Consider the following 22734-nt stretch of genomic DNA (forward strand, 5'->3'; position numbering starts at 1 on the left):
GTTGCTCACTTCTGTCCCTGCCTGCTGACACTCTGTGCCTCTGCTGTTGCCCCCAGTTCCTCCCTGCTGCCACATGTCCTCAGGTCACCTTCTTGTCCCTTCCCTGGCCTGATTTTCCCCCTAACATCACACAGGAGCCGTCACATTTCCCTTTGATCCCAATCTCACCAGTCAGAGACATCATTTACAAACACAAGTTAAGCCCTATCCACTTTTTTCTTGGAAAATAAGTCAAATTTGAAGCCTCTTTTCCCTGACTTTCTGCAGTTCTGGTGTCTCCAGAGGCTGGTTCTGAAGTCCTTGGGTTCAGTAAAATCTCTTTCTTCAGTATTTGTGCCGTATCTTGTTCAGATCCCTGCAAATTAGTTAAAAACAAACAAACAAAGCCCAGTTCCAAAGCTGCTGCCTGAGGTGGCTGCACATATCCATGGCCAAGCCTCAAATCATGCCTGGGAATTGCTTCAGGGCATGCAAACTAAAACTAAAACTAAAAACTAAAACTAACACTAAAAAACTAAAACTAAAACTAAAACTAACACTAAAAAACTAAAACTAAAACTGAAAACTAAAACTAAAACTAAAGCTAAAAACTAAAACTAGAACTAAAACAACCTAAAACTGAAACTAAAATTAAAACACTAAAACTGAAATTAAAAAACTAAAACTAAAACTAAAATGCTCAAACAAAAAAACCCCCTAAAACTGAAACTAAAATTTAAAATATTAAACTGAAAGCAAAACTAAAAAACTAAAACTAAAACTAAAAACTAAAACTAAAACAACCTAAATCTGAAACAAAAACTAAAACTAAAAAACGAAAACTAAAACTAAACAACCTAAAACTAAGAATACCTAAAACTGAAACTGAAATTAAAAAACTAAAACTGAAATTTAAAAACTAAAACTAAAACTAAAACACTAAAACTAAAAAAACCCTAAAACTGAAACTAAAACTAAAAAACTAAAACTAAATCTAAAACTAAAACCAAAACTAACACTAAAAACTAAAACTAAACTAAAAGTAAAACTAAAAAACCAAAACTAAACCTAAAACAACCTAAAACTGGAACTAAAACTAAAAAACCAAAACTACAACAAAAAACCTAAAACTAAAAAAACCTAAAACTGAAACTAAAATTAAAAAACTGAAAAAAAACTAAAACTAAAAAACTAAAACAACCTAAAACTAAGAAAACCTGAAACTGAAATTAAAAAACTAAAACTGAAATTAAAAAACTAAAACTAAAACTGAAAAAAAACTAAAACCGAAACTAAAATTAAAAAACTGAAACTAAAACTAAAACTAAAAACCTGAAACTAAAACTATTTCAGGAGCTTCCTAACACCAAAACACTGCAGGAACTTCTGTTCCTATCCCCAGGAACTTTCCTGCACTGCTGGTTCCCATGTGAAAGGGAAGGTAACACATCACAGCCAGGCTGAGTTTGGTGGACAGAGATTCAAGTCTGGATCTATTCCCAGTTTTCCTGGCTGGGATGAATTGAGTTTATTTCCTGTCAGAGCTCGGCATGTGCAGCTCTACTTCATGGCCAAGGAGGAGATGGGAGCTCCTGGAGCCTGATTAATCTGGGCTGTCCTGGGAGCAGCTCTCCCTCACAGAGGTGATTTTTCAGCCATGTACAGGGTGCACAGTGCAGAAGTGGCTGCAGGCACCAGCCTTTAATGAAATGTGTGAATCTTCCTTTCCCTTGCTTTCCCTGGACAAGTCACTGTGTCTCTGTTTCCCAGCAGAGGAGTGAAGCATTTTTCTTTTTCCACCTCCTCAGAACAGAGAAGGATGTGGCACAGAGGCAGGCTGGATGTCTGACCCTCTGACCCTGCAAATCAAATACGAAATCAGATTTATTTTCATTCCCAGTGGTTTTTATGCACTGACACAGGGATTTGGCCATGCACCAGAGCAGAACTGGTGGTCTCCATCTCTCCAGGCACTCTGCACCCTGCAGCTGCTGTGGGTGGGCTGGTAGGGGGCTACATTCCCCAAAAACACCTTGAATTCCCTTTTTCAGGTGGGTTCAGGAGTGCTGTGACCTCCCCTTGTCCCCAGCACCCTCCTGGCCACGCTGGGGACACACAGCTTGGGCATGGGTGACAACCACGTGTCCTTGACCCTACGTGTTGTGGAGAGCAGAAGAATTTCCTGACCATCCCTTCTGCCAGAGCTGAGCACTTCAGGGGCTGCTTTTGGGCTTTTTCTGGGTGCTGCCATTTCCATTCAAACCTCTTAATAATCCAACACAGGAATGCTTGTTCTGGGTGCTGCCATTCCTATTCAAACCCCTTAATAATCCAACATAGAAATGTTTGTTCTGGGTGCTGCCATTCCCATTCAAATCCCTTAATAATCCAACGTAAGAATGCTTGTTCTGGGTGCTGCTATTCCCATTCAAACCCCTTAATAATCCAACGTAGGAATGCTTGTTCTGGGTGCTGCCATTCCCATTCAAATCCCTTAATAATCCAACACAGGAATGCTTGTTCTGGGTGCTGCTATTCCCATTCAAATCCCTTAATAATCCAACATAGGAATGCTTGTTCTGGGTGCTGCCATTCCCATTCAAATCCCTTAATAATCCAACACAGGAATGCTTGTTCTGGGTGCTGCCAATCCCATTCAAACCTCTTAATAATCCAACACAGGAATGCTTGTTCTGGGTGTCAAAGGTTATTTCAGCCTTGTGGAAAAAGGTATCAAAGGGGGAGAGGGATGGAGGGGGCTTGGGGGAGTGTTGGTACATTGAAACTACAGAAAGATGATTTAATCACATTTTTTCCCCATTAGAATTCCTGGATGCAACTGGCTCTGTCCCAAGACATGAGCTGCCATCACCAGAAAGTTCCTCATAAATTATTTTGGGTGGATCTGCAAAGAAGCAGGTGAACCTGTGGGTTGCAATTTCCAGTTTCTTCTGAGGATAAACACCATTAGCTCCAGCTGGAAGGAAATCCCACAACCAAATCCATTTTGTGTTGTCTCTACAGTATTTACTGAGGACATTTGTTTCTGTGAGAACCCTCTCAGAGTTGGCATTGCAGTGCCCTTGGCATTGCAGTGCCCTGGATTTCTTTCTCACTGAGTTAAATCAATATTCCAGCAACTCCTCTGTCCCCTGGAAGGAGCTGTGTGAGAGGCAAAGGCACAAATCATCCATCCCCAACCCTGGGCAATACTTTAATAATACTTTAATGGCTGGAGGTGGCACTAATGACTGGATGTGGCACTCAGGACTGTGGTTTAGTGTTGGGTTTCTGGGCTGTTTAGATGGTCTGGGAAAAAGCCCAAAGATGGCTTTGGGCCCCCGGGTTCGAAAGGACGAGAGGAAGCTTCAGATTTGTTCTTGGTCTTGGTGTTTATTAATTGCTTATCTAAAAGATTTTCTCTTGGCCTGACAGAGTTCTGCTCAGCAGTCAGCTATGGGCACACACTGAAAGCCTCTGGGGCGGTCACCTATCTTTATACTTGGAGTTACGTATACAATATTTATCATTTTTCTCCAATACCCTCTATCCTTATTAACCAGTGTTCCCCTAGTAAGGTCCAATCCCGGAGTGCCAACTCCACCACAGAAGATGGAGGCCTAGAGGAAGAAGAAGAAGGAGAAGGGCACGCCCCAATTCCTCCATCTTACCTCTCTAGACCCCCCTGTACAGGGATCTTAAACCCTGTATCTCACACTCCAATTAACTTGTCCCTTCACCATTCACCCCAGTGAAATCCTCCCGTCCTCATACTGATGTCATCTCCCATGTGGGATCAAAGTCCAGCCACCAGACATTTCTGGCAACATTCCAGGACTCTCGAGCCCCCCAGGGGGGGTCTTGTTCACCCTGCACCCCAGTTCTGAGAGACTGAGATCCCACAGTTTAGTTGCTGTTGCTTGGTCAGAAGTTGGACTTGATGACACTGGAGGTCTTTTCCAGTCTTAATGATTCCATGATTCTGGAGAAATCCAGGCCAGTCCTGAAGTCCAGGTGTGTGGTGTTTGTGAGGGTTTTTAGGATGAGGGAAGAGATGAATCTGACTCTATGTTTTCAGAAGGCTGGTTTATTAATTTATGGCATTCTATTCTATTCTATTCTATTCTATTCTATTCTATTCTATTCTATTCTATTCTATTCTTATGCTATCCTAAAACTATACTAAAGAAAGAGAAGGCTACAGATGCAAGACTTCACAAGAATGAATAAGAAAAACTTGTGACTCATTCCAGAGTCCCAACACAGCTGGCCGTGATTGGCCATTAAGTTAAAACAGTTTACATAGAACTAATTAAATATTCACCTGTTGGTAAAAAAAGTCTAAGCTACATTCCAAAGCAGCAAAACACAGGAGAAGCGAATCAGAAAATGATTGTTTACATTTTTCTCTGAGGCTTCTCAGCTTCTTCCCAGGAGAAGAATCCTGGTCAAAGAGGATTTTTCAGAAAATGTGACAATAACACAGATGTGTGCAGCACTGGGCTGCCCAGGGAGGGGTCAGGGCTGCCTGTACTATACCCAAAACAAGCAGCAGAAATCCTGATAGAGCTCCTGCTCCCACCTTAGGAGGGATCTGGGAGGCAGCAGCAAGAAGGACTGACAGGGAGAAGCAGGCAGACAGCTCGAGTGAAAGCATCCAACATCTGGAATCCCTTCCCTAAAACCTCTGTACGAATTTCAGCCCTCAAAGGCACAGCAGACATGGATAATTCAGTTTGGGAAGCTGCCGGGGGGATGGGGGGCATTTTGTGCTGCTAACGAAGGGATCTGATGAATGTTTCCATGCTGTGTGAACTTTGTGGCAGGAATCTGAACCATTTCAAACGGAATATTTACTTTCTTCCTACAAGCTCCAGCGCCGGACAGTTGCCATGGGAACTCAGCCCACTCACCAGCCTGCCACGTGAACAGGTTTGTTTTGTTAGGAGTAGTAATATTCCCATTATTTTCGGTGTCAGGGGCTGATCATTGCCACCACTTATGCTTCAATAACTCTTAACTGTGGTATCTTTGATAGGATTGTGCCCAGCGCTGTCCTGATGAAGAACTGCTGGCAGAGGTGCCAGAGTGGCTCAGAGGAACCTTCCCTTCATTAGGACATGATCTATTTGCCTGTTGCTGCTGGGTCCTGAGTCCCTGTGCTGGGAGTGAGCCATGAATCTCAGAATGTCATCACAGCAAAGCAGAAAAGGGAAAAAAACCAGAGTGGTGAGGAGGTAAGAGTGGGAGTGAGCCCTTGGACAGCTGCAGAGCTGATGGGGAGAGTCAGGGACTGACTGAGGAGGGGAAGATGAATACTGGAGGGAAGGAGCCTGCCCTCCAGTGCAGTTTGTCAGGCCCTCTGTGGGTCTGGCCAGGCAATTTGCAGATTTTCTCACTGGCTGTGATGAATGGAGCGTGTAACACATCATGTCTGCAGGAGAGATCCCTTGGCAAGCAACAGCCACAGAGACCCCTTTGTTACAGACACGTTTTATGAAAAATCCTTTCCTTACGATTTTTCCTCCTGAGAAGCTGAGATGCCTCAGGAACAAAATGTAAACAATGATTATCTGCTGGTGTGGAATGCAACAGGTGCATCTGTGATTGGCCCATGTTGGATGTTTCTAATTAATGGCCAATCACAATCCAGCTGTCCAGACTGTCTGATCAGTCACAAGCCTTTGTATTCATTCTTTTTCTATTCTTAGCCAGCCTTCTGATGAAATCCTTTCCTCTATTCTTTTAGTATAGTTTTAATGTAATACATATCATAAAATAATAAATCAGCCTTCTGAAACATGGAGTCAGATCCTCATCTCTTCCCTCATCCTGAGACCCCTGTGAACACTGTCACACCCCTTGTCAGCAGGGGAGGGCTGGAATAAAAAGGGAGGTTAAGGCAGAGGTGATAAACAGGGTCTGAGCAGCAGGGGAAGGTTGGGGCCATGGTGGACTGGGTAGTTCCTGTAGAGACAGAGCAGAGGGTGATGGGCAAGTGTGGGATCTCAGTCTCTCAGAACTGGGGTGCAGGGTGAACAAGACCCCCCCTGGGGGGTTCGGGAGTCCTGGAATGCTGCCAGAAATGTCTGGTGGCTGGACTTTGATCCCACATGGGAGATGACATCAGTATGAGGACGGGAGGATTTCACTGGGGTGAATGGTGAAGGGACAAGTTAATTGGAGTGTGAGATACAGGGTTTAAGATCCCTGTACAGGGGGGTCTAGAGAGGCAAGATGGAGGGATTGGGGCGTGCCCTTCTCCTTCTTCTTCTTCCTCTAAGCCTCCATCTTCTGTGGTGATGTTGGCACTCCGGGATTGGACCTTACTAGGGGAACACTGGTTAATAAGGGTAGAGGGTATTGGAGAAAAATGATAAATATTGTATACGTAACTTCGGGTATAAAGATAGGTGACCGCCCCAGGGGCTTTAGTGTGTGCCCATGGCTGACTGCTGAGCAGAACTCTGTCAGGCCAAGAGAAAATCTTTTAGATAAGCAATTAATAAACACCAAGACCAAGAACAAATCTGAAGCTTCCTCTCGTCCTTTCGAACCCGGGGGCCCAAGGCCATCTTTGGGCTTTTTCCCAGACCATCTAAACAGCCGAGAAATCCCACAACTGGCATCCGCTGTGCGGGCTATCTCCCACCAAACCTTTCGGGGGGGGGAAAAGCCCTGAAGAGCTGAAGAGCCAAGAGAACAGCACTGATAACTCCAGAGGAGAGAAGCCTGAAGAAAGAAAGAAGAAAAAGAAAAAACCGGCCGGGAGAAGCTGCAAAAATCAGCAGTCACTGAGAAATCCCATCTCTCAGCTTCTGCTGAAGACAGTTCGTAGCAGAGCGGCCTGGACTGGGACCAGAAAGGCGCCTCTGATCCATCCCTCGTGACCTGCTGGACGGAGAACAAGGGCCTCCAGACCACTCTGACGACAGATTCGGTAAGAAGGCCAAAATAAAATCATGGGGGCCACACTCTCCCAAGAACAACGGGAAATCTTATCCACCTTACAAAGTGTAGCAGAACTATATACAGAAGGGATCCCAAAGAAAGAATTAAAACAGCTGTTATTATGGGCAAGGCTCAATTACCCACTTGCAGAAACATATCTTTTGTTCGAAGTCGGGTTTTGGCAGGAAATTAATAGGCATTTATATATTTTAGCAACAAAAAAAGATGAGACAGCGTTAAAGCTACTCTCGCCGGCAAGAATCATGTTACAAGGTATTTCAGTGCAGTCTAAAAGACTGGAAAAGCAGCGAGAAGCTGCGGTACCCTCAGAGAAGGGGGCGGAGCGGCAGAGCTCCGGGAAAAAAATTGCTCTGGCTTTGAAAGGCCAGGGGGAAAGGGCTCTCGAAAAAAGAGAGCAGGAAAAAATATTAAAACCCCCGATCAAAAAATGCAACAAACCCCAAGGGCGTCCTGAAACTCCAGAGAGTGTGGAGGAGTCAGGAGCAGAAGGGGGGGAGCAGGAAGATAAGGGATCGGGGGGGGGGCCTGTTCGCGGTGAAAGCGGCGACGCGGCGGCGGCGGCAAACGCGAGCAGCGCGGGTGAGGATGAGGACACGCGCGCGGAGGGCGAAACTCGCAAAAACCGGGGTGTAGACTCACACGCGAGCGCGCAAGGCGGGCTGAGGGAAAACGCGCGGCCCCGGAGGGCCGCCGCGGCGGGACGCAGGAGGCACGCGGGTGTGACGTCAGAGCCGGTGCGACGGTCAGCTCGAATCGCGGGTAGAGCCGGGGTGCCGGCGGGGGAGGCGAACACAACATCAGAGGAGGAGGGGTCGGATTCCGGGACAGACCGAGGGGCGGGAACCTCGGAGGTGAAACAGGGGGGAGACGATGATGACGTTACCTTGGGGGACACCGGAAGTAGCTCAGAGAGCACGCACGCGCAGAGAGTAAGACGCGGGCGGGCCCGAGCCCGGTCCCCTGTGACGTCGCGGGTGAGGAGGGGCCGTGTTAGGGATTCTACGTCCCGCGGCTCCACACCGTCTCCAGATCTGGTGCCTTTGGTCCCGAGCCTCGGAGTTTCAGTTCCTTCCCCTCACGGGGGACGCCGAGCAGGAAGAGGAAGTAGGGCAGTCGAGATCGCTCCGTCATCCGAGCCAGGGAGGCCGGTGACAGCGCCACCTAGTGGCAGGAGGGCAGAAGTGCACGACATGCCGGGTCGGCTCGGCGGAGCCACAGCGCCATCTCGTGGCGAGACTGCAACAATGCAGCAATTTTTTCCAACAATATATAAAAAGAAAAGCACCTCGAAGAAGACAATGTTAACACGACAAAGGGATTATCTATCTGATCCACCGATCGTGAGACATTTTCTAAACAACACACAGGCAAAGCTAAAGGGAGATCCTTTGGTTTTGGTCAGAAACCCAGAAACAGGTCAAATAGAGGGTCCTTTCAAACTAATCACTTGGGGAAAGGGTTTTGCTTGTATCTCCACAGATCGAGGTCTGAAGTGGGTGTCGGCACGGCATGTGAAGCCATTCCGAACGCGAGAACACGAGAATGCTGATCCAAGAAGCAGAGAGACGAGTACTCAGACAGAAGTCGAGACTCGGGCTGCGGAAAACGACCCAGAAGAGAAATGAAAAGAAACTAAGGACTTTGGGGGGTTTTCACATAAAAGCAAAAAAAAAAAAGATCTTTTTGGTGCAAACAGAAGGGGGAGATGTGGGATCTCAGTCTCTCAGAACTGGGGTGCAGGGTGAACAAGACCCCCCCTGGGGGGCTCGGGAGTCCTGGAATGCTGCCAGAAATGTCTGGTGGCTGGACTTTGATCCCACATGGGAGATGACATCAGTATGAGGACGGGAGGATTTCACTGGGGTGAATGGTGAAGGGACAAGTTAATTGGAGTGTGAGATACAGGGTTTAAGATCCCTGTACAGGGGGGTCTAGAGAGGCAAGATGGAGGGATTGGGGCGTGCCCTTCTCCTTCTTCTTCTTCCTCTAAGCCTCCATCTTCTGTGGTGATGTTGGCACTCCGGGATTGGACCTTACTAGGGGAACACTGGTTAATAAGGGTAGAGGGTATTGGAGAAAAATGATAAATATTGTATACGTAACTTCGGGTATAAAGATAGGTGACCGCCCCAGGGGCTTTAGTGTGTGCCCATGGCTGACTGCTGAGCAGAACTCTGTCAGGCCAAGAGAAAATCTTTTAGATAAGCAATTAATAAACACCAAGACCAAGAACAAATCTGAAGCTTCCTCTCGTCCTTTCGAACCCGGGGGCCCAAGGCCATCTTTGGGCTTTTTCCCAGACCATCTAAACAGCCGAGAAATCCAACAGGCAAGAGCAGAGGGGATAGGATGGGGGGAATGGCTTTAGATTGACAGAGAATAGGGTTAGATTGGATTTTTAAGAAGAATTTTTTCCCTGTGAGGGTGGTGAGGTCTTGGCACAGGGTGCCCAGAGCAGCTGTGGCTGCCCCTGGATCCCTGGAAGTGTCCAAGGCCAGGCTGGATGGGGCTTGGAGCAACCTGGGGTAGTGGAAAGTGTCCCTGTCCATGGCAGGGAGTTGGAACTAAATGATCTTTAAGGTCCTTTCCAACCCAAACCATTCCATGATTCCACAATCTCAGCATTCTCCATCTCTCTAACTATGCTGATTCGCTGTCAGGAAGATCACTCCTGTGCATAAATACGTGGATGGAGTTGACACAGGAAAATTACAGAAAGAGCAGCACTCAGGCTGAATTCAGCTTACACTGAAGTGCAAATTATTCCACTTTGGCAAGTTGTCTCTCTTCCAAAACATCCAGAGATCTTGACCAAGACAGCAGGGAGAATGGTTCAGGCATGAGAATTCTGAAATTTATGAGTCTTCTGCATTTTTCAGTCATCAGGATCTGATGTGCCAGACTGGTATAATCCATCCCATGCCTCCCAGGTGGAACACCTTCCATTTTGGAATACTTTCCATTTCCACAAGGGAAAACTGTGAGGATCACATCTGTGTGTGGATGTGAGTGAGTGGTATCAGCATAAATGGGATGAGGTGGAGGGAGAGCAGCAGTGAGCTGGCACAGGTGCCTTCCCCATCTTAGAAAGGGGGGAGAATCACAATTTTACTCCAAAAACCCAAAGCTTTGGTAGGAGCATGGCAGAGAAAAGCTGTCCTCAGTCCTTGCCAGTGATTCCTGAGCAGTGTGTTGGGACATGGGATGTGTTTTCAGGCTTCATCAAACCACTGATGAGCCTCTTACCCTACAACAAGTGTTCCTGCTGTTTGCAAACCCTTCCTGGTACCATCAGCAGCACTGCCATGAAAATAACACCACTCACGGAATATGTGTCCTCCTTCTTTGCCAAAGTTTTCCCAAGGAGAAACCCAAAACCTCCTAAAAACCCAAAATCTCTTAAGAAGTTTGTCAGGGCACTGAGCCCTGAAGAGGCCACAGGTAGATCCCAAATGAGAGATAGCCTGTGGTGGTGAACTATTGACTCCAAAATTCCAAAACTGTGGTGCCATCAGGTTTGTGGGCTACACGAGCTGGTGATTTGCCTCCTTTGGATATTTCCCTGCCTTTGTCAGCCATCACAGCATCCTGTTTGCTATTCCTGTGCTTGGTAGAGTTCCCAGTGCTGTCAGCTTTCCCAGCTGGGATGGAAGCAGTGCTGTGCACATTCTGCCATCCAGAACGGCGTGGGATGCTCCAGAAGAGCCTCCCTTCCAGAAAAACCAGCTGGACCCTCTGCACTCCCCAGGGGAACCAGCTGGGAATCCAGGGCGACCAGCTGCACCAAGAGACTGTCAAGGAGTTTCTGCCAGGAGATGTTTACAAGGGGAGCAGAGGAGGGCAAAGATTTGACCATCAGCAGCTCAAATCCTGCTCTGGATTGTGAATCCTGCAATGAGATTACTCAGTTACTCCTTGTATTAAACTCACATTAGAGCTTTGCCATAGTTACTGATCAATAGCAGCGCTAACAAACATCTCCTCTGTCTGACTGTGGAATATACTGGTTTTGTTTTCCTTTTTTTAACCCACAAACCAGATTTTTTTTTTTTTCTGCAACAAGAGAGCTTTTATACATAATTATACCCACCATTCAACTTGTGTCAAGCAATATTCCTGGGTATAAATCTCCCTGTACTTGTTCCTGCAAAATAAAAACCAGAAACCTCAGCAGGGTCAGTGTGGTGGGGAGCAGAAAAATTCAAAATGCTTTGGTTTCCTGGAGGAGCCACTTGCCAAGTCTGATGCTGTTGTATTGCTGCTCTCTTTCCAACAGTCTGTCTTTGATGCAGATTATTCCTTTAGTAGAAGTTTATCCCTAGGAAAATGCAGGGATGTGTATCACCAGAGATTTTTTGCAGTGCATTATTGAGCAGGAGGGTTTTTAAGCAGATTCCCAAAGCCAAAGGGCATGTGGTCAGCCTGAGTGGTTGTTTCTAATTAATGGCCAATCACAGTCAGCTGTCCAGAGTGTCTGGTCAGTCACAAGCCTTTGTTATCATTCTTTTTCTATTCTTAGCTAGCATTCTGATGAGTAGAAGGATGGAGCTCATCCCAGCAGCTACAGGAATCTACGTGTGGACATCACCACATGAATTCCACATGGGAAATCTGCTCCAGGGGAATCAATAATCTGAGTTATTACAGTCAAGATAATGCCTGAAGGACCTGATTCATTTTTTCCAAAAGTCATCCAGACTGGATCATGAGGAAAGGTCCACTCTGCATCACAGAACAGCAGGTGGAGTAGCTATTCCAAGAGCTGAGGGGATCATTAATAAGTATCTCACTTACTAATAACTATCTCACTCACTAATAACTATCTCACTAATAACTATCTCACTTGATCACACTTTCATTCCAGTTTGACCTTGATCATCCCTGCTGCAAATCACAATGTGTCATTAGGTGCTGGCTGCACTCACACTGGATAAACTTGAGCGTGGTGTGATCCTGTTCTTGGACAGAAGTTATTTGAAAATGCTTTTAGAAGGCAGTTTTTAATTAAAAAAAAAAAAAAGAAAAGAAAAGAAAAGAAAAACAGAAGAGGATTGTTTAAGAATGACTGCTGCCTGCGTGGCTTTTCCGAGTTTTCCTGTGGCAAAGTGATGTGGATAATTATTGGCACATTTCAACACATGGAATGATGAACAGCTGGAAGTGTTACTCATGGACACGGCCCTGAAGAAGCTGTAACTCTTAAAACAGGCTGAAAGACAAATAATTATCATTCAGCAAGTCTGACTGGAGCCTTCCTTAGGGCAAGGGTGGAGGAGGTTACAGAAACTTACTCAATTAATCAATTGGTCCACATTATAATTAAACCCAAAGCAGAAAAACAATTATCTGGGTAAGTGCTGGTTAGAGGACATTTCTTTTAATGGCTTTGCTCCGTTCCATTTTTAGTTGTGATGCACTTGATGAGATGAGGTGGATATGAGCCTTCCCTGTGTAATTCGGAGCTAAAGAGAGAGGGATTATCTCTCCTTAAAGGTGAGAATTCCTGAGATGTGCTTTGGTTTCACATCCACTCACTTTTCATCCTCCATGCCCCACATGCACCATTAAAACAAAGTGCTCTGAGTGTGGAACAGTGGAGCATTAAAAGGCCATTAATCACGGCTTTGTGCTCCTTGCTGCTGGATGTTAATTTTAATTTACAGTCACTTACTCAGTTCCCCTTCAGTGGAGTGGCTGGCTCTGCTCCTAAGGGCCAGGACAATGAGGGAAGGGGAGAAAGTGACCTCAGGCAGGGACAGGAGGGGTGTGGAGGGGCTCCCTGGGGATCCCCATTCTTCTGGTTCCTCCTCCTTCCCCTGTGTTTACATTGGGAATTTGATTGTCCAGATGGAGGAGCTTTCAAACTCTACTGGAGGAGAGAGAATGACATTTCCCAGCTGCTCTTAAATAAAAAGAAAAAAAAAAAAACTAAGGAAGGAAGAGGAAAATTACTGATTAATCATGTCTGGCCCACAGGGTAACAATTACCATGTTAATTGGGGAAGAGTCAATAGTGAGGAAATCAGGACGAGATCACCTGGTCTCCTGCCAGCCACTTTCCACTTTCTAGGAGACAACTCCTGCCGGTTTTGGGGACACAGGCACTGCCACCCATGTAGGTGTGGAGCCGCCCCATCAGAGCTGCAGGTAGGGAATGGAGAACTTTGGTGGGTTCTGATTTATGTTGGCATCCTCATTGTCCTTCCTGGGCTGCTGGGAAAGCTGGAAGTGGCAATGTTCCTGGAGGGAACACCTCAGAGCAGGGCTGGGAAGGAGCTGCTTGGAGGGGGTGGATCACCCTGCGGTGATGAATGTGTCCATGAGGTGAGGAGTTAGCAGATGTTTAACCCAGATGTCAGCTTGGTTGTTCCCAGTGTTAGTCATCATAGGTATTAACTCATGGGGAAAGTGTTTGTTATCATGGAATCATGGAATGGTTTGGGTGGGAAGGGACCTTAAAGATCATCCAGTTCCAACCCCCTGCCCATGGGCAGGGACACCTTCCACCATCCCAGGGTGCTCCAAGCCCCATCCAACCTGGCCTTGGACACTGCCACAGCAGCTCTGGGCACCCTGTTCATTGTAATGTGAAGAAATTGAGACATCTTCCTGCTACAACAGATATAAGAAAACACCTTTATTTCTTTAATAAAAAACCTGTATTTCTATATTAAAAAATCCATTTTTGTTTATTCCTAGAGTGTCTACAAGTTCTGTTGCCTGTCCCCACTGTCCCTCACTCCCTCAGGGATGATCTTTTCATTGCTTCTAGAAGTTATAGTTTCTTGCTATATGGGGTTTAGGGTTAGGGTTAGGGATGCTTGTTTAGGGTTTTCCCTAAACAAGCATCCAGCTTTCCCTTGCACTGCAGGGTGAACCTCCATGGTTACAAGCCTGCAGGAAAACATGGAATTTTTCCATAGAATATGGAGAGCTCCTCTTCACATTTCTGATCAGGGATCCTTAATCATATGGGTCCCACATTGTTATAGATAAATAAATCTACCCAGCACAAAGGGGAGAAGTGGAGAGCAGCAATGTGGGATGCTGATTGAGTGTCCTGAGCCTCTTCAACTTCAGCTGGATGGTCTGGTCTCATTTCAAAAGTGTCAGTGACAGGCAGACCAAAAAGGACAAGATCTGTGAATATGGGCATGTTCTGAGAGTGCATTTCTTTAAGAGGAAAAAAAAAATCCCTGTCATCCACCTCTGGCTTCTACTGGACTGCATATGGGAGCAGCCAGTGATATGGGCAAAATATTGAGTCCTGCTAAGGCTGTGCTGGTTGGCAGCTAGGAATGTCATGGCCCTCAATGTGTTGTTTTCCAAGTCTGCTGCCAGGAAATGAGTTTCATGACCTAGAGCATGACAAAAATTTGCCTGAGTGAGCATTGTCCCTTTTGGGACAGCACTGGGCTCGATTGGTTCAGCATCTACACATGGAGAGGATTCCTGGGAAACTGTCCTGTCAGCTTACCCAGAGTCCTGCCTGCAGAGAGCCACTGGATGTGGCTCTTAAATAAAAAAAAAAAATTATGAAGGAAGAGGAAAAATACTCATTTATTAATCATGGATGGGTGCCCAAGAGCCTGGGCTCTCTGAGAGGTGAGGCACAGCCCTCTCTTGGCTGTGAGCCTCTCTGATCAAGAAGAAAGAATGAAGTCTCCATCTCCTGCACTTCTTCTGTGAGCAGCCCTTCAGAGGCAGCAGATGGGTCCAGCGTGGCACCAACACAATCAGAAATAGCTCTGGCACAGCTCCCTGTGTGATTTCAGACTGTCTCATCCCTGGCCACATGGCCAAGCTGCAGGAACTGCTGGAAAAAGTCAACTCTGAGCTTTGCAGAGCCAGGATCTCATTAGGCACGGCAGGGAGGAGCAGGAAAACAAACACCTGGCACCACCACGTCCCTTCAGCAAGGAGGATTGTGGTGAAAAAGGCAAAGACTGTGGTCTGTGGTAATTATAATTCCCTCTCTCCCAGGATTTCTCCTGAGGAAGGCAGTGAGAAGCTCAGAGAAGAAGACAAAACAATTCTTATCTCTACTTGCTGCTCCTGTTTGGCACATGTGGAACATTTTATGGAGATTGTTTGCTGAAGGTGAGGGTTGTTTGGATTGACTGGCCAGTTGGGTAAAAGCTGTGTTGCAATGGTTGGAGGCAGTCATGGGTTTTTCTTGAGTATCTTTTTAGTATAGTATCTCTTTAGTATTCTTTAGCATTGTATCTCTTTAGTATTTATTGGTGATATTTTTGCCTGATATCCAGGAAGAACGATGAGGAGGACTCCATCTTATCAGAAATAAGAAGTCAGTCAAGAATAATATAGTATAATAAAGAATAATATATTATTATATTTATTCTTTATTATATTATTAGATTATTCTTTATTATACTATATTATTCTATATTATATTACACCATATTACATCACATCTAAATTGAATCTGCCAAGCACTCAATTGCACAGAATCTCGTGACTGTCCCGACACACACACCTGGATTCAATTGGTCAGTGAATCAAAATACTCACACCAGAATCCAATTCCGTTCAGGTAAACAATCTTCCACAATGCATTCCACTTGTGAACAACACAGGAGCAGCAAATGAGGTAAGAATTGTTTTGATCATTCTTTTCTCTGCTTCTCTCAGGTTCAGGGAATGTGAATCCCACAAATATTCTTTAGTGTAGCATCTCTTTGGTATGTAATTTAGTATAGTGTTAGTGTAATATGGTGTAGCTCAATAAAGCATTTTTTCAGCATTCCTGAATCATGGAGTCAGAGCACATTATTCCCTGGATGGGGGTCACTCATCTACTACAGTCGTCCAAGAGGCAAACCCAGTATTTGCAGAGCATCCTCCCACCTGCCGTGGGCTGGGACTGGCAGAAGGTCTCATTGCAGACATCAGCTGTGGGGATGACAGGATTTGTGGATTTGTGCTCCCAGCTGGGCTCTGGGCTGGTCTCAGGGCCTTTGAGATAGGCCAGGCTGCTGCAGTGGGCTAGAACAATAAGAGGGGTCTCCTGTTAGCACCAGCCTTTGAGGATGTGAAAGTGAAAAGAGCAGTGAAAAAACTAAAAAAAAATCAAGTCCAAGCCAGTGGAATGTCTCTGTTTTATTCATTGCTGCCTGACTTCTTATTTGCTATTTACTTATTTACTTGAAGGCAAGGTGACCTTCAAAGCTGCTGCTTGTTCCTGGCAGCCTCTTGGTTGCAGGTTGCATGTTAATTCTGGCTGGGCACTGACACTGAGCATCCCAGGCCTCCTGTGGGGGAATCTCTGTCCCTTAATTTCAGTGCTGTTTAAAAGCAGGAGTCTGCTTTGGGTAGCCAGGCTGGGTTTGGAAGCCTAAACCATGAAAAGCTGTAGGGAAAATGTGAGCCTGGTGATGCAAATTCCCCTCAAATTTTGTTCCACCTCATCCCACTCATGTGAGGGATGAGTGGCTCTGACTCTGTGCCATGGAGGGACAGTTTGCACGTCCCACAGCAGATGTGGGAATGTTCTCTCCCTCCAAACTCTGCCTTTGCAGAGAACAATCATCCACCATCCACAGATCCCATGCAACACAGTTTATTTTCATTTTTAACAGCCTGTAAACCCAAGCATCTTTCCCTCCAGCCTTTTCCACTCACCAGGGATGTCCATGCAGTCCTCAAGGTGCTTTTAGAGCCTCCAGAACAGCAAGGTGACCACAATCACAGCTACAAATGCATCCAAATTGTGTCTGGAGAATGACCAAGAGATGATGACAAGAGAGGCTCCCAGGGCAGGAGCCAAAGGAAAAGATGGGATGTCTGTGGTGTTTACAGCACTGCCAGGATGTCAACAATGATTTGATGGCAGCAAAACACTTCAAGCCAGGACCTTGAAGGCCAGGCATCTCATTCAGGGTCTGTAGTGTGCCCTGGACACTTCCCACCTGGGACATTTCCCTTTATTACTCCAAATAAATTCAGTGCTATGCTCAGTGTCCCAATTAATGCAGCAGGACCGTACTCTGGGATATTGTGAACACATGAAAACATTTCCCTGTGCTCTCAGACAGATGCCACACTTCACCCAGACATGGAGGGGTTTTCTGGGAGGGAAAATTTGCCACCCTGGGTTTCACTTCTGCAAACAGAAAATTCTGCTTCTTTCAAAAGCAGGGGAAATGAAGCCAGGAAATGAAGGCATGCAAAAAATAAAGGCAGGAAACTCATTTCTTGAAGGAGAGGGGTGTGAATGGTCTAAAGTCTTCCTTTTCTAACCTTAAAAATTAATTATGGGGAAAACAATCCCAAAGAGTTGGCATACTGAATTCAAGATAAAGGTGCCACTTTGGTAAATACACAACCTTAATCTGGCAAATCTTACCCATAATTTTAGATGTGCATCTCTTTAGGAAGATTCTTCCCCTTGGCACCAGGAGTGGCTTCAGAGGAAAGAACAGAGACAAAGAATGGTTTGGGTTGGAAAGGACTTTAAAGATCATCCAGTTCCATCCCCTGCCATGAGACAGGAAAATTTCCACTATCCCAGGTTGTTCCAAGCCTTGTCTAGCCTGGCCTTGGGCACTTCCAGGGATCCAGGGGGAGCCTCATCTGCTCAGATATGACCCAAATATATTCTAACCCCTTCTCTACAACACTTCCCATAAATCACTCTATTTTTTAACCAATAAAAGTTCAGCTCTGCCAAAGCAGAGCCACCAAAAATTCCCAGTCACTCCTGACTGTTCCTCTCCACGGAAATCTTTAGTAAAAGGCGAAAGATTTATTCGCTCTGAAGAGAAACCAGAGGATGCCCTCCTGGCCCTGCCCAGGCCCTGATCTGCATGGAGGCTCCTCTGCAGGACACGGTGACCTGTCTCACCCCCAGTTTCACCCTGTGCTGTCCCCAGACGGGTCCCCTGGCAGGGTCACAGCCCAGTCCCGTGTCCCCACCCGAGTTTTCCCACGGCAAAAGTGGGAATTTGGAGCAGAGCTGTGCTGCTGGCCCGCAGTGCACCGCGGGTATGCAAATTGGCTGAATGCTAATGAGGCACAGGTAATGAGCTCTAGGGGAACATGAGACAAGCGCCTTTTGGCAGCTGGGCAGAGCCTGGGCTGGCTCAGCTCAGCTCCTGTTCCACCCCACACAGAATGCCAGCAGGGGCTGGGTGGGAAGGGACCTTAAATCCCACCCAGTGCCACCCGTGCCATGGCAGGGACACCTCCCACTGTGCCAGGGGGCTGCAAACCCTGTCCAGCCCGGCCTGGGACACTGCCAGGGATCCAGGGACAGCCACAGCTGCTCTGGGCACCCTGTGCCAGGGCCTGCCACCCTCACAATAAAGAATTTCTGTGCAATATCCCACCTAAATCTCCCAGGTTTAGTTTAAATCCATTTCCCCTCATACTATCAGTAGCTGCTGGGGTAAAGTCACACACACCTCCTTCTCCGTCAGCCCCTTTGGGCCCTGGCAGGGGCTCTGAGCTCTGCCTGGAGCCTCCTCCTGTCCAGGTGAGCACCCCCAGCTCCAGAGCAGAGGGGCTGCAGCCCTTGGAGCAACTCTGGAGCCTCCTCTGAACCACTGCAATGAGTACAGGGGGGAGTGTGAGAGCCTGAATTAGGGATGTGGGACTCCAGGGGCTCTCCAAAATGCAGTTTATTGCATCCAAAATGCAGTTTATTGTATCCAAGGTGTCACAGCAGCCCAGGGTGGTGGGTGACAGAGCTGTGCCCACAGCTGTCAGCTCCAGCTGCAGCAAGCCCTGCAGACCCTTTGGTTTTGGTTACAATGCATTATAGACTTTTCCTTGCCGAGCATCTTCATGCAGTAGAACCAATCTATACCTGAACTGTTATCTATAGCCTATCATAACTCCTGTAATTACCATATTCATGTTACTGTTCCCCAATCACTAGAAGTTAGTACATTAGTTTAAGCTAGAAGTTCTTTTTCAGTTTTCTTGCAGTGGAAAATTCTGAGACCTTTTTGCTACTTGCACCATTTGCTGCCTTGTTTGCCTGTGCTCTCTTTGTGCTTGGTAAAAAAATCTTCTTGTTTGGGGTGGGTTTATCCTTAAAAACCCTTAAAAAGCCATAAAAACCCCTTCTAACTAACACACCCTTTGCCTCCTTGGTTAGCCAGTAAGGCTGTCTCAGCAATTCTTCTCTTCTAGATTAAAACTTTCTTTCATTTTTATTCCTTAATCACACTCCACATTCAAAAATCTCTCTGCTAAGCACACATACCTGTGAGACCTTCTTGTCAAACTTTCATCCTTCCCAACAGTGGAGGATCCTGAACCCAAATAACTCATTTCCTCAGTCTGAACAGGCTGAGTTACTACCAATTACATTCTAAACCCCACTTTGAAACAGTTTCTACTAGAAAGTTCACTATAACAACTCTATTTTTTAACCGATAAAAGTTCAGCTCTGCCAAAGCAGAGCCACCAAAAATTCCCAGTCACTCCTGACTGTTCCTCTCCACGGAAATCTTTAGTAAAAGGCGAAAGATTTATTCGCTCTGAAGAGAAACCAGAGGATGCCCTCCTGGCCCTGCCCAGGCCCTGATCTGCATGGAGGCTCCTCTGCAGGACACGGTGACCTGTCTCACCCCCAGTTTCACCCTGTGCTCTCCCCAGACGGGTCCCCTGGCAGGGTCACAGCCCAGTCCCGTGTCCCCACCCGAGTTTTCCCACGGCAAAAGTGGGAATTTGGAGCAGAGCTGTGCTGCTGGCCCGCAGTGCACCGCGGGTATGCAAATTGGCTGAATGCTAATGAGGCACAGGTAATGAGCTCTAGGGGAACATGAGACAAGCGCCTTTTGGCAGCTGGGCAGAGCCTGGGCTGGCTCAGCTCAGCTCCTGTTCCACCCCACACAGAATGCCAGCAGGGGCTGGGTGGGAAGGGACCTTAAATCCCACCCAGTGCCACCCGTGCCATGGCAGGGACACCTCCCACTGTGCCAGGGGGCTCCAAACCCTGTCCAGCCCGGCCTGGGACACTGCCAGGGATCCAGGGGCAGCCACAGCTGGTCTGGGCACCCTGTGCCAGGGCCTGCCCGCACAATAAAGAATTTATACCCAGTATCCCACCTAAATCTCCCAGGTTTAGTTTAAATCCATTTCCCCTCATACTATCAGTAGCTGCTGGGGTAAAGTCACACACACCTCCTTCTCCGTCAGCCCCTTCGGGCCCTGGCAGGGGCTCTGAGCTCTGCCTGGAGCCTCCTCCTGTCCAGGTGAGCACCCCCAGCTCCAGAGCAGAGGGGCTGCAGCCTTTGGAGCATCTCTGGAGCCTCCTCTGAACCACTGCAATAGCTCCAGGGGGGAGTGTGAGAGCCTGAATGAGGGATGTGGGACTCCAGGGGCTCTCCAAAATGCAGTTTATTGTATCCAAACCACAGTTTATTGTATCCAAAATGCAGTTTATTATATCCAAGGTGTTACAGCAGCCCAGGGTTGTGGGTGACAGAGCTGTGCCCACAGCTGTCAGCTCCAGCTGCAGGCAGGCCTGCAGACCCTTTGGTTTTGGTTACATTGCATTATAGACTTTTCTTTGCTGAGCATCTTCAGGCAGTAGAACTTATCTATACTTTAACTTTTATCTATAGCCTATCATACCTCCTATAATTACCATATTCACGTTACTGTTCTCCAATCACTAAAAGTTTGTGCATTAAACTTGAAACAAGAAGTTGTTTTGTTTTTCAGTTTTCTTGCAGTGGAAAATTCTGAGACCTTGTTTCTACGTGCCACATCAGTAGACTTGTTTGCCTGTGCTATCTTTGTGCTTGGTAAAAACATCTTCTTGTATGGGCTGGGTTTATCCTTTGCTCTAAGTCATAAAAAACCCCTTCTAACTAACACACCCTTTGCCTCCTGGGTTATCCTTCTGAGTCAGCCCTGCTCAGGGATCTCAGGCATTGATCTGAGATTTTTTTCTCAAATCATTGAACTGAAGTTGCTGCCTTCCAGCATAGATACTCCCCCTACTTCCCATGCTCCAAAAGATTTTTTTTAATCCAAAGTAACCTTTGCAAAGAGTCTGTGCCCTGGACCATCTAACTCAAGGCATGGAGCTGATGTGCCCCTGCCAGCAGCCCAGTCACAAAGATTGTCACCAGATACACCCAAAAGAGTCCCATTTTCTGCATCAGCAGGGGCTCTCAGGATGTCCCTGGATCCCTGGCAGTGTCCCAGGCCGGGCTGGACAGGGTTTGCAGCCCCCTGGCACAGTGGGAGGTGTCCCTGCCATGGCACGGGTGGCACTGGGTGGGATTTAAGGTCCCTTCCCACCCAGCCCCTGCTGGCATTCTGTGTGGGGTGGAACAGGAGCTGAGCTGAGCCAGCCCAGGCTCTGCCCAGCTGCCAAAAGGCGCTTGTCTCATGTTCCCCTAGAGCTCATTACCTGTGCCTCATTAGCATTCAGCCAATTTGCATACCCGCGGTGCACTGCGGGCCAGCAGCACAGCTCTGCTCCAAATTCCCACTTTTGCCGTGGGAAAACTCGGGTGGGGACACGGGACTGGGCTGTGACCCTGCCAGGGGACCCGTCTGGGGAGAGCACAGGGTGAAACTGGGGGTGAGACAGGTCACCGTGTCCTGCAGAGGAGCCTCCATGCAGATCAGGGCCTGGGCAGGGCCAGGAGGGCATCCTCTGGTTTCTCTTCAGAGCGAATAAATCTTTCGCCTTTTACTAAAGATTTCCGTGGAGAGGAACAGTCAGGAGTGACTGGGAATTTTTGGTGGCTCTGCTTTGGCAGAGCTGAACTTTTATTGGTTAAAAAATAGAGTTGTTATAGTGAACTTTCTAGTAGAAACTGTTGCAGAGAGGGGGTTAGAATGTAATTGGTAGTAACCCAGCCTGTTCAGACTGAGGAAATGAGTTATTTGGGTTCAGGATCCTCCACTGTTGGGAAGGATGAAAGTTTGACAAGAAGGTCTCACAGATATTTATGCTTAGCAGAAAGATTTTTGAATGTAGAATCTGAAGAAGGAATAAAAATGCAAGCAAGTTTTGATCTAGAAGAAAAGAATTGCTGAGGCAGTCTTACTGGGCACACACTCTTTGCAAAGGTTTGTTTTAATTTTAAAAAAAAATCTCTTGGAGCATGGGCAGGAGGAGGAGAATCTGTCTTGGAGGGCAGCAACTCCAGCTCAATGATTTGGGAAAAAACCTCAGAGCAATGCCTGAGATGCCTGAGCAGGACTGACTCAGCCCTGGGTGCAGAATGGGACGTGGTGAGTGAGATGAGGAGAGTCATTTCTCATCTGGGCATGGCAGAAGGGGGGACACCCTGCTCTGATGTCTGTGCCTGCAAGGGAGCATCCAGGGCTTGGAGAGAGCAGCAAAAGTGACTCAGAAGTCTGGAGGACAAATTCTGAGCAGGAAATGTGTCAAAATTACCCCATTCAGTTCCTGGGGGTGAGACTGGAGAGGCACCTCCTTATGGTGATGTTTGGCTGATTCTGCAGGGGAGTTTCAGTTTCTTTGATTCGGGTCAAATCAGGCTGGAGGAGGGAAAGACTGAGGTGAATCAGGGAGAGGATTTAACATGCTGGGAAAAGGTCCTGAGCAATCTGGTGGATTTTCTTTCACCTCAGAACAAACTCTGGAAATCAGGCTGTAGTTCAACACAAAGCACTGGATCCCCAACAAGAGTAGGTGGGGAAAAACAAGTGAGTTATTGTATAAAGATATGTAACATTTATGATATTTCACAAGATTTTATTTATTAATTAAAAACATTACATTTATTGTGTAATAAATGTAAAGTCCATAGTTAATTCCAGGTGGGG

The 22734-nt window shown here is 46.9% G+C and overlaps 3 non-coding genes across 3 annotated transcripts; 1 reads left to right on the forward strand and 2 right to left on the reverse strand.

Moving 5' to 3' along the window:
- Positions 1–17630: 17630 nt before the first annotated feature.
- Positions 17631–17745, reverse strand: LOC128947923 (U5 spliceosomal RNA). Its single transcript, XR_008484064.1, has one exon. It is a non-coding gene; the product is annotated as a U5 spliceosomal RNA (small nuclear RNA).
- Positions 17746–19362: 1617 nt separating this feature from the next.
- On the reverse strand, positions 19363–19477 carry LOC128947924 (U5 spliceosomal RNA). Its single transcript, XR_008484065.1, has one exon. It is a non-coding gene; the product is annotated as a U5 spliceosomal RNA (small nuclear RNA).
- Positions 19478–21587: 2110 nt separating this feature from the next.
- LOC128947925 (U5 spliceosomal RNA) lies at positions 21588–21702 on the forward strand. Its single transcript, XR_008484066.1, has one exon. It is a non-coding gene; the product is annotated as a U5 spliceosomal RNA (small nuclear RNA).
- The last annotated feature ends 1032 nt before the right edge of the window (positions 21703–22734 follow it).

The sequence above is a fragment of the Melozone crissalis genome, unplaced genomic scaffold, assembly GCF_028551555.1.
Source record: "Melozone crissalis strain CALT ecotype California unplaced genomic scaffold, PUWL_Pcris_2 ptg000110l_1, whole genome shotgun sequence".
In the NCBI taxonomy this organism is placed as follows: Eukaryota; Metazoa; Chordata; class Aves; order Passeriformes; family Passerellidae; genus Melozone; species Melozone crissalis.